The 12,105-nt window shown below is 50.6% G+C and overlaps 1 protein-coding gene across 1 annotated transcript in view; it reads left to right on the top strand.

Moving 5' to 3' along the window:
* Positions 1-12,105, top strand: part of LOC147864479 (expansin-A10-like) — a 63,286-nt gene that overhangs the window by 27,901 nt on the left and 23,280 nt on the right. The gene's annotated exons all lie outside the window — the stretch shown is intronic.

Here is a 12,105-nt window from a genome sequence, read left to right as displayed (position 1 = left end):
TGTGGTTGTGTAGGTACTCGTACTTTCGCTTTGCCGCACCGGAAAGTAATTATGTTTTTCTGCCAGTTTTGCTTGATGTGCGTTGTTTTTAGCCATGGGCAGCCCAGCAACAGTGGGTATGCCCCTTGTGCATTGAGCTGGAGGATTACTACCGAAATGCGGAATGCGTGACCTTTGATAGTCACTTCCAAATCTCGTATCAATCCGGTAGGTCTCACTGAACTTGTGTTCGCCATCTAGAGCCAAAATGGGCACAACTCCCAGTCCTGGATTCCTAGGGTATTACAAGTTCGGAGGCTAATCACGTTCACGCCGGATCCTCTGTCTATAATCATTCCGGGTAGCTCTCGTCCCTTGATGATGGCTGTGATAGCTGGATAGCTCGTGTCCACTATCGTCGGTCCTTCCTCCGGATTAGAAAATAACTTCGGAGCCGGTGGCGTGTCGACCGCAATCATTCCCGTCTTCAGTCCTTCCGTAAACCGAGGTACTAACTGCAATAGCCGACCTAATGGTAGCGTGATTTGGCATTCTTGCAACACCTTCCATGTTGGGTTTTCCGCCTGGCTATTGCCGGTGGGCTCCTCTAGATTCTCTTTAGTTGTTCCAGTTCTGCCACATTCCGCTCATTTGCCTTCTTTACCCATTTTGTGGCCTGCTTCCGGATGGCTTCTTGGGTTTCCCACTCCGTTGCTTTTCTTTTTGACCTTGTGGTCACTTGTTGTATGTCCGCGACTTCCGCTACCACCATGTTTACCGCTGGTCGCTTATCGTAGCTTTTCGCCGGACATTGGTTATTGTAGTGTCCCTCTTGTCGGCAATAATAGCAGTAAGCCTTCTGGGTGTTGCTGGATTCTGCTTTCGCTCCGGCACCCGGTTGAGGTCCTGTTGTAAGTGCTTGGCCTTGGTTCGGTTGGGTACTTGGTGTACCCTTTTCCAGCTCCCATTGATGATGCCGTGTTTTGTTGAAATGCTTTTTGTTCCGGTAACCCTGTTGGGGCCGGTCGTCATACTTGCCATAGTCCTCCCTTCGTGGGTTGTAACCGGGGGAGTGATCCTGGTTGTATCGCTCATTCCGTTCCCCGTTATAGTCCCGATATCTATCATATCTATCATACCGGTCGCGGTCATAAGCGTCTCTTTGATCACTGTACCAGACATCTTGTGTCGGCCGGTAACACTCCTCTCGCCGCCAGCGCTCTTCTTCCTCCTCCTGGTTGCTCCGTGGTTCGATTTGCCGGACTGGTGGCGCTTATCGATTCAACAGGTTATACTCGCACCAATCCATTGTGTGATTTCTGGAATGACAAAGCAGGCATGGAGAACGCACGGTGTAGTCCAGTGCCGAGTGTTCGGCATTCAGGCAAGTCGTACATTGAATTGCTTGTCGAAATCGGAGGTCTTCATTGGTTGGTAACGCTCGTTGGAGTGCCCCCATCGTCAACCATGAGCTGGATTTTTCCATTTCCCTGACTCGGTCTATGACTTGGTCGACGGAACTCGTGCGGAAATCAATGACTATGCACACCGTTCGTAGGGGTTCTCGGAGTGCTACTAGGAATATCGCCTTAGTCTCTTCCTCCGGTGGTACCCGACTGAGTTGGCTGTGCATTCTCTGGAATTGGATTACAAATTGTTGAATGTTCTCCGTGGGCTCCTGCCGGATGGTATAAAATAGGCCGACCATTTCCCGTTGATCCACGTCTTTGTGAAAACAGTGTAAGAATTTAGTTTCCAATGCCTCAAACATCGTGATGGTGCTGGGATCTTGCGTCATGCACCATCTGGCGGCGGGCCCTTCCAGGGTCGAGCCGAACTCCGCCATCTTTGAGCGTTCTGCTTCGGACGCGGTTAAGTGTTGTGACACATGATTCGCTTCCTAGGTCTGCTGAAATGCATAGACGTGGGCCTCTGCATCCGGATAATCCCGGTACTTGGGATATTGAAACGGCATGTCGTCATCAGGTGTTGGAACGCGGGCTGGTGGTGTCAGAGGTCTTTCCTCCGCCTCCGTCGGAGGTCTTTCTTCCTCTGTGGGAGGTCTTGCTTCCTCTGTGGGAGGTCTTTCCTCCTTTGCTTCGGGTGTCGGGGGTTGCTCAGACCTTGGCCGGTCTGTGGTTTCCAGCTCTGTCAATTCTAGTTTAGGTGTCGGTAAGGTATCTGATTCCTCGTCCGCCGGTCTGTCTGGGGTGTCGTGACTACTACGGTAATTGGAATGAGCGCTATATTCACCGTCCGAGTCCGATTCAAAGGCCGAAAACAGTTCTCAATCGCCTTCTCCTACAGCTAATGCTTGCAGAAGGGATTCCGCTTCCCGAAGACTACTTAAGCTGCTTCCTTCGTCGGGGTGGAAATCTTGTTGCAAACAGAGTGACTCCTCAGCCACTCACCGGATCACTTTGGAAAATGATTGATCCGCATGAATCTCTTCCGCCCGAACGAAGTGATATCGATTGTCGATATGCTTGGAGGCATTGTGGTGAACCTTGTTTTATGAAAAAGTAACAACACCCTGACTGTCGCTGTAGACAATTGGAGCCGAGTTGGAGTCGACCTGTTGGAACGTGTGCGCCAACCGACCGAGCCATAAAGCTTCTTTTGCCGCGTCGGACGCAACTACATATTCTGCTTCGGTCATTGAGGTAGCTGTGCACTCCTGAAGTTTCAACTTCCACGAGATTGCTCCATCGCCGAATTTGAAACAGTATCCGGTTTTTGATTTTCGACTGTCCACACAGTCGGTGAAGTCCGAGTCGGTGTAACCGACTATGCCTGAGGTTGAGTTCGGGTTGAAGGGAATGTCGTGGTGTTTTGTGCCAGCTAGATATCTGAACACATGCTTGATTGCGTTCCAGTGCAATCGGTCGGGGTTGTGCATGAATCTGCTGAGGACTCCTACGGCGTGAGAAATATCACGCCGTGTCGCGACCATCGCATACATAAGGGAGCCGACTGCCGGTGCATACAGTACCTGTCGAATATAAATGTATAATGGACATATTCACACTATCCTCTTAAAGAGACCAAGTTCGGGCTATTTCTGTAAATAACATAAGGGGCAGTTGCCCTAAGTGAGTCACTACATAAAGTGACTTTGTAACCTTTTGTAAAGGTTGGTTGTTCATTGTTGTAACGGTTGCCCCTTTATGAATATAGATATATATTCTTTCTTCCTCTCTCTCTCTCTCTCTCTCTCTCTCTCTCTCTCTCTCTCTCTCTCTCTCTCTGTACGTAATTTGTTCTTGCCTCTCTCATACGCAGGTATTTCTTCTTCACAGATTCATACTATGTGATCTCTTCCGCACTGACGGCCTTGTTCTTTCCCTACATTTGGTATCAGAGCTTGGATGTCCTTCATCCCGCTGCCGACTGCCATTCGAATCTTTGGATCACAACATTCTGTTTTTTTGTTTTGTATTTGAAGAAACAGAGAAGAGAGAAGAAGAAGAAAAACGAGGCTTGCATCTCATCGCATTAGATCATCTTCGCTTGGAGTAAGCCAGCCGGTTGTACTCTATTCCTCGTGATCGTAACCGCTCGAGGTGAAATCCCCTTGTGCAACATTGACACGATCGTGCTCCACTCGGTTAAACGGCATCCGAACAGGTCACCGAATGTTGCTCGCCGCCCATTGTAACCACTCGGTGTAGATCGGTCTGAAGACAACAATCCCAATTCGTGCTTCATCCGGCTGATCGACATTCGGGAGGATCAATTGGATCCGTCTCTCTCGTCGCTGCAGTCCCCGAAGCAGAATCGGTCCAGATAATCGGTTTCAATAATCGGTATCTGGCATATATATTCGGAAGCGAACCAGGCTCACTCCGACTCGGTAACATTCGGGTTCTGTCCCTCGAGTTACCGGAGTCAATTCGAGCAACTTCAACAATACATACATACGAAACCGAACCGACTCGAGTTCAAATCCGGCTAGAACGATATCGGGTGAGCCGACTAGCTGCACTCCAAGAAGGTTCGTAGTCAACTCCGAACCGAGCTTCGTCAACCGAAACCGAATCTGATGGCATCAACATCTGGCTCATCGGAAATGAGTCTAAGGAGGAGCAAATGCAGGACTATCTTGTAGTCAAGGGTCAGATCGATCCGATTGAGAATGAAACTGCTCCAAAAATATACAAGGCAAATGAGTGGTAGAAGCTGGACAGAATCGTCCGTGCCACGATTCGGATGCACCTGTCGGAGTCGTGTACTTCACAATGCAATCGTGCACGACAGCCTTCGAACTTTGGAAGAAGCTGTCGGAAACCTACGAAAAGAAGGTCGCCTCAACTAAGATGTATTTGATCCGGCGCCTCTACAACCTGCGGATGAAAGACTCCGATTTGATTCAGGCACACCTCAACGAGTACGAAAGTTTGAGCTCCCAAATGTCGTCACAGGGGACGACAATTGAGGATGAACTCAGAGCAATGATACTCATGAGCAGTCTCCCCTCCTCTAGGGAAACCTTCGTTACAACTGTGTGCAACACTTCTACGACTGCCATCAAGTACTCTGAAGTCACAAGTGCAATCCTGACTGAAGCAGCTCGGAGAAAGTCTTTCACCAAAGAATCGGCAAAAGAAACCTATGTAGTACAAGGTTCGACCGACCGATCGAACAATCAGGGAAGAAGCTCTTCCCGACCGCCGACAAATCAGCGAAGCCGCAACAAGTCCGGGGAAACCCGAATCTGCAATTACTGCAAGAAACCGGGACACATCAAGGCTGACTATTGTGTACTCAAGTCAAGGACAGACAAAGCTCAGAGAGCTGATCAGAGGAGTAACCGGCATGAGGAAGTCAACTGTGTCGGCTCTTCAGCCGATATATTGACGACCGAAACGAACATATTGTTCATAGAGAATCCAGTCGAATCAGAAGTTCTGCTTACGACTGAAGAATCTTGCACATGGCTTCTGGACTCGGGCGCGTCGTATCACATGACACCTCACTGATCACAGTTTCGGCAATATTCGGACCGGCACTCCGACTCAGTTTGGGTCGGAAATTCGCAGCACTGTGCTATCATCGGAATCGACACCGTAGAGCTCAACCTTCCGGGTGGCTCTACACTCATACTACACAACGTCCGACACGTTCCTGAGCTCTCACGACCCTTGATCTCCCTCGGACAACTTGATGAAGCTAGCATCCATGCTGGTTTCTCATCAGGAGGGTGGACACTCCATAGAGGGAACCTCCTGCTTACTAGAGGACCAAAGGTACACTCATTGTACCCTTTGTATGTCACACTCAGAGAGGGTAACTTATTTCTGGTAGATATCCCTGTGTCATCCTTATGGCATGGACGACTTGGACACCTCAGCAAGGCCGGCATCACGCACCAATCCAGAGCCGGATACATCCCGAAACTCTCCTTCTCGGACGCTATCGGAAACCTACGAAAAGAAGGTCGCCTCAACGAAGATGTATTTGATCCGACGCCTCTACAACCTCCAGATGAAAGACTCCGATTCGGTTCAGGCACACCTTAACGAGTACGAAAGTTTGAGCTCCCAAATATCGTCACAGGGGATGACAATCAAGGATGAACTTAGAGCAATGATACTCATGAGCAGTCTCCCCTCCTCTTGGGAAACCTTCGTTACAACTATGTGCAAGACTTCTACGACTGCCATCAAGTACTCCGAAGTCACAACTGCAATCCTGACTGAAGCCGCTCAGAGAAAGTCTTTCACCAAAGACTTGGCAGAAGAAGCCTATGTAGTACAAGGTTCGACCGACCGCCGACAAATGAGCGAAGCTGCAGCAAGTCCCGGGAAACCCGAATCTGCAACTACTGAGGAGTAACCGGCATGAGGAAGTCAACTGTGTCGGCTCTTCAGCCGATATATTGACGACCGAAACGAACATATTGTCCATAGAGAATCCAGTCGAATCAGAAGTTCTGCTTACGACTGAGGAATCGAGCACATGGCTTCTGGACTCGGGCGCGTCGTATCACGTGACACCTCACCGATCACAGTTTCGGCAATATTCAGACCGGCACTCCGACTCAGTTCGGGTCGGAAATTCGCAGCACTGTGCTATCATCGGAATCGACACCGTAGAGCTCAACCTTCCGGGTGGCTCTACACTCATACTACACAACGTCCGACACGTTCCTGAGCTCTCACGACCCTTGATCTCCCTCGGACAACTTGATGAAGCTAGCATCCATGCTGGTTTCTCATCAGGAGGGTGGACACTCCATAGAGGGAACCTCCTGCTTACTAGAGGACCAAAGGTACACTCATTGTACCCTTTGTATGTCACACTCAGAGAGGGTAACTTATTTCTGGTAGATATCCCTGTGTCATCCTTATGGCATGGACGACTTGGACACCTCAGCAAGGCCGGCATCACGCACCAATCCAGAGCCGGATACATCCTGAAACTCTCCTTCTCGGACGCTATCGGAAACCTACGAAAAGAAGGTCGCCTCAACGAAGATGTATTTGATCCGACGCCTCTACAACCTCCAGATGAAAGACTCCGATTCGGTTCAGGCACACCTTAACGAGTACGAAAGTTTGAGCTCCCAAATATCGTCACAGGGGATGACAATCAAGGATGAACTTAGAGCAATGATACTCATGAGCAGTCTCCCCTCCTCTTGGGAAACCTTCGTTACAACTATGTGCAAGACTTCTACGACTGCCATCAAGTACTCCGAAGTCACAACTGCAATCCTGACTGAAGCCGCTCAGAGAAAGTCTTTCACCAAAGACTTGGCAGAAGAAGCCTATGTAGTACAAGGTTCGACCGACCGCCGACAAATGAGCGAAGCTGCAGCAAGTCCCGGGAAACCCGAATCTGCAACTACTGCAAGAAACCGGGACACATCAAGGCCGACTGTCGGGTACTCAAGTCAAGGACAGATTATGCTCAGAGAGCTGATCATAGGAGTAACCGGCATGAGCAAGTCAACTACGACGGCTCTTCAGCCGAGATATTGATGAACGACCCGAACATATTGTCCATAGAGAATCCAGTCAAATCAGAAGTTCTTCTTACAACTGAGGAATCGACCACATGGCTTCTAGATTCGGCTGCGTCGTATCAAGTGACACCTCACCGATCACAGTTTCGGCAATATTCGGACCGGAACTCCGACTCAGTTCGGGTCGGAAATTCGCAGCACTGTGCTATCATCGGAATCGGCACCGTAGAGCTCAACCTTCCGGGTGGCTCTACACTCGTACTACACAACGTCTGACACGTTCCTGAGCTCTCACGACCCTTGATCTCAGTCGGACAACTTGATGAAGTTGTCATCCGTGCTGGTTTCTCATCAGGAGGGTGGACACTCCATAGAGGGAACCTCATGCCAACTAGAGGACCAAAGGTACACTCATTGTACCCTTTGTATGTCACACTCAGAGAGGGTGACTGATTTCTGGTAGATATCCCTGTGTCATCCTTATGGCATGGACGACTTGGACACCTCAGCAAGGCCGGCATCACGCACCAATCCAGAGCCGGATACATCCCGAAACTCTCCTTCTCGGACCATCAGTTTTGTGAGCATTGCCAGTACGGCAAACAGGTAGCCGCATCACACCCGACATGAGCACCAAGAGAGTCGAGCCCACTCGATTTGGTCCACTCGAACGTCTATGGCCCGATGCCACCTCAGTCACTCGGTGGTCCCTCGTACTTCGTCAATTTCATTGACGACTCGACTCAGACGGTGTGGGCTTACCCCATCAAAACCAAAGATCGGGTGTTCTCGATCTTCTCAGATTGGCTCGCAATGGTCGAAAACCAGACCGGTCGAAAACTGAAGTGTCTCCGAACCGAAAATGGAGGTGAGTTCAAATCTGATGAATTCGTCAAATTTTACCGAGAACGCGGCATTAGACGTGAATATACAGCACCATATAGTCCGGAGCAGAACGGAATCGCAGAACGCATGAATCAGACGATTCAAGAACGCGTTGTATCCATGCTCCAACACTCCGGACTGTCGGATGGCTTTTGGGCAGAGGCTCTACTCACGGCAGTACACATAATCAATATGTCGCCACGTAGACCGCTACGACTTAAGATACCTCAGGAAATATGAACCGGCAGAAAGCCGAATTATGATAAGCTGAGGATTTTCGGTCGCGAGGCATACGCCGTCATACCGAAATACGACCGCCGAATGTTACCGGCCGGCAAGGAGTCCAAAATACGGAGTGAAGGAATTAATTTAGTATGGTTGTAAATAAGCATAGTGTGGACGGACGGACTGGAAACGGTATGCCGTTCCAGATCCGGACGGATCCCGAATAGGTGCGATAGGCACCGTTTTGTACTACGGGCCGGAAACCTATTTAAAGGCCCGGACCCCATTGTAATCGGAGCAGATAATTAATAGAGCTTATGGTGTTTATACTTCTGTCTGATTTCCGTTCTGTAATTACTGTTATATCTTACGCGTGTAATTAACCAAAGCATTCTAATCGTGTAACTTACGTAAGTCGGTGTAATCGTTGAATCTTAATCCTATGCCGTAATCACCCTTTGGTGAAGTGTCTCCGTGACACCTTGTGTTAGGCCTTGTCCGGCCAGCGAATAACACAGTTTTGGCGACCACGATTCCTGCTTTCTCGCAGCGAACGACGGTAATGGATGACTAGACCAACGCACGACTTGGTTACAGACCGAGCTCGACGCCTCGCCGAATGGCAAAGACGACGTGAGACTTTCCAGCAAGCAGCGCACGAAATTCGCTCGGATCGTTCGTTCTCCAACGAGATCCGGAGAGTCGCGGAGGAATCTCTTCGGTTACAGCAAACTCGCGACCAGGACGACGGAAGCAGTCTAAGTAGTCTCCGGGAAACCGAACGCCTCCTCGAGGCGCTGGCAAGCGGAGAAAACGAGGCAGAAGCCTTTTCAGCCTACGAATCAGATTCCGAAGGGGGATACAGCGTGCACACGAACTACCGGAGCAGCAACGATACCCCCGGCGGCCCGGAGGACGACGGGTCGGATACCGTGCCGACTCCAGAACCGGAACCACAAACGGAAGCCGTCAACCCACAAACACCGGAAGTGGAAGAAGCAAAGCCACCGACACCAACGAAAGAGCCGGCGAAGGTACCAGAAGACGAGCCGGTGAAAGAACCGGAAAAAGAACCGGAAGAGGAACCGGAAGTGGAACCGGAGAGAAAACCGGAAAGATATCAACAAACGCCACTAAACCACGGCCTAATACTGGACGACGACATGCCGTTCCAATACTCAAAGTATCGCGATGATCCGGACGCGGAAGCGCATGTTCATGCCTTCGAGCAGACATGGGAAGCAAATCACACGTCCCAGCGAATGACACCGGAGGAAGAAGAACGCTCGAAGATCGCGGAATTCGGGGTCACGTTGGAAGGACCAGCAACACGATGGCGGCGGATGCAGGACCCGGCGACCATCACAACCTTTGCAGAATTAAAAGCAAAATTCTTGCATTTTTTCCACAAGGAGGTCGACCAGACGACAATGGTGGGCCTGTTCTATACGATCCGACAGGAGGCAGGGGAAAGCATTCCCCAATTCGTCATCCATTTCCAACGAATGCATAGCCAGCTTGCTCGTGCACCCCCGGAGGAGGAATTACGGACGATATTTTTAAACGCACTCCGGGAACCGTTACGCACGGTGTGTACGGTAATCGACTTTCTAGGAAGCACCATTGACCAGGTCATTGACCAGGTCAGAGAAATGGAAAAGTCAAGCTCATGGCTTACACTGGGAACACTGCAACGGGCGTTACCCACCGAGGAAGATCTCTGGTTCCGGCAGGCAATTCAATGCACAATCTGCTTGAATGCCGGACACTCGGCAGTGGAGTGCACCATGCGAACCCAGTGTGTGATTTGTCAATCCAAGAGTCATACAACAGACCGGTGCGAGTATAACCTGTTAAACCGACAAGCACCACCCGTCCGACGGATCGAGCCAAGAAGCAGCCGAGACGAAGATGAAGATCGTTGGCAAAAAATGAACCGGTACCGACCGGCACAGGATGTCCGGTACGGAGACAGACAAGAGAATGATGGCCGGTACGGGAATCAGCATGATAACTACGACCGGTATGAGCGATCGGACCGTTATCGGGAGCCCAACAGGCGACACGAGCAATACGACAGAGACCATTCCCCTGGTTACCGAAGGCACCAGGAAGACTACGACCGATTTTACGATCCACCACGACAGGACTACCGAAATAAAAATAAGAATAATAAGAAATGTAATTTCAAGAAAGGTGGTCACCCTAGGGACCCGGAACATGGAACCCCAAGGAACCAACCGGCACAGAACGCACCACTCACTACGGGACCGACTCCGGCTACCAGCAATGCTGAATCCAGCAATACCCGTAAAGAGTACTGCTACTACTGCAGGCAGGAAGGCCACTACAGTAACCAGTGCCCGGTAAAGAGCTACGAGAAACGACCAGCAGTTAATATGGTGGTTCCGGAAGTGGCGGATATACAGCAAGTAACCACACGGTCGAAAGGCATGGCCAAAGAGTGGGAAACACAAGAGGCCATACGAAAACAGGCGACGGAATGGGTGAAGGAAGCCAATGAAAGGAACGTCGTGGATGCGGAACGGCAAAAGGCGAATACCATAGGGAGTGCCGGCGGTAGCCACCCAGAAAACGAGACATGGCAAGCACTGCAAGAATGTCAGATCACGTTGCCGTTAGGAAGACTCTTGCAGCTCGTGCCGCAATTTACGGAAGGACTAAAAACGGGCATGACAGACGGTATAGCCCCACCGGCACCAGTCCTCTTCTCGAATCCGGAGGAGGGACCGACGGTGGTGGACACTAGTAGTCCGGCGATTACAGCTATTGTCAAAGGGCACGAACTTCCCGGCACAGTAATCGATGGAGGTTCCGGGGTGAAGGTAATAAGCCTCCGCACGTGCGATGCCTTGGGTATACATGAATGGGAGCCATGTCCGTTCTGGCTACGGATGGCGGATACGAGCTCTGTACGGCCGACGGGCTTAATACGGAAATTGGAGGTCACCATAGGAGGTCACACATTTCACATCTCGGCTGTAGTGCTGCAGCTACAGGCGCAAGGCGCGTACCCACTGTTGCTGGGCAGACCATGGTTGAAAACAGCACACATCAAGCAAAATTGGCGGAAAAATATGATTACCTTCCGGCGCGGAAAAGCCAAGGTCCGGGTACCGACACAACCACGGACGAGCAACGGTAAGGAATGCACACCGCTGTATGCGGAATGCGTAAACATGCTTGAAGGGTTGGCAGACGACGAAGAAGCCCAGTACTTGGAGGAACACCCGAAGATCGTACCACTCTTCGAGATTGACGTGGCTGAAGCCGTAGCGCCATACTTGCCGCAGCGGGACGAAACCGAAGCCGAACCAGACAAAGATGCGATTCGGGAATTACGGCAAGCACAGGAAGCGTTGGAACGGGAAATGGCCGTTTCCCAACGGGTAAAAGCATCCCAGCTCGACGAAGTGAACCTAGGAAGCAAGGACGAATCAAAGCCGGTACACATCGCCAAAGAAATGAAGCCGGAAGATAAAGCGGCGATGATCAAACTTCTCACGGAGTTTCGCGACGTATTCGCCTGGTCATACGAGGACATGCGAGGGCTGGACCCTCAATTATATCAGCATCAGATCCACTTAGGCAAGGACGCGAAACCAGTGGCGCAAAGACGTTACCGAATGAACCCCAACTATGCCGCCAAAGTGAAGGAGGAAATCGACAAACTCCTAAGAGTGGGCTTCATCCGGCCGGTAAAGAAAGCGACGTGGCTGAGCCCCATCGTCGTCGTCCCAAAGAAGAACGGTAAAATCCGCGTGTGTGTAGATTACAAGAAACTAAATGCAGCCACAATTACGGATGCATTCCCTCTTCCGTTCACGGATGGAGTACTGGATGCCGTCGCCGGCCATGAAGTTTATAGTTTTTTAGACGGGTTCAACGGATACAATCAAATCCGGATGCACCCCGACAACCAGGAGAAGACAACGTTCGTCACCGAATGGGGGGTGTTTGTGGCCGAAGTAATGATGTTCGGCCTAAAAACGGCACCAGCAACGTTCCAGCGAATCATCATGGAGATC

The sequence above is a fragment of the Azolla caroliniana genome, unplaced genomic scaffold (genome assembly GCF_043228905.1).
Source record: "Azolla caroliniana isolate FFs.n. ecotype wild unplaced genomic scaffold, voAzoCaro1.0.p SCAF_5, whole genome shotgun sequence".
Taxonomy (NCBI): domain Eukaryota; kingdom Viridiplantae; phylum Streptophyta; class Polypodiopsida; order Salviniales; family Salviniaceae; genus Azolla; species Azolla caroliniana.
Note: the sequence above shows the minus strand (reverse complement) of the source record. Positions and strands in the feature narration are given on the sequence as shown.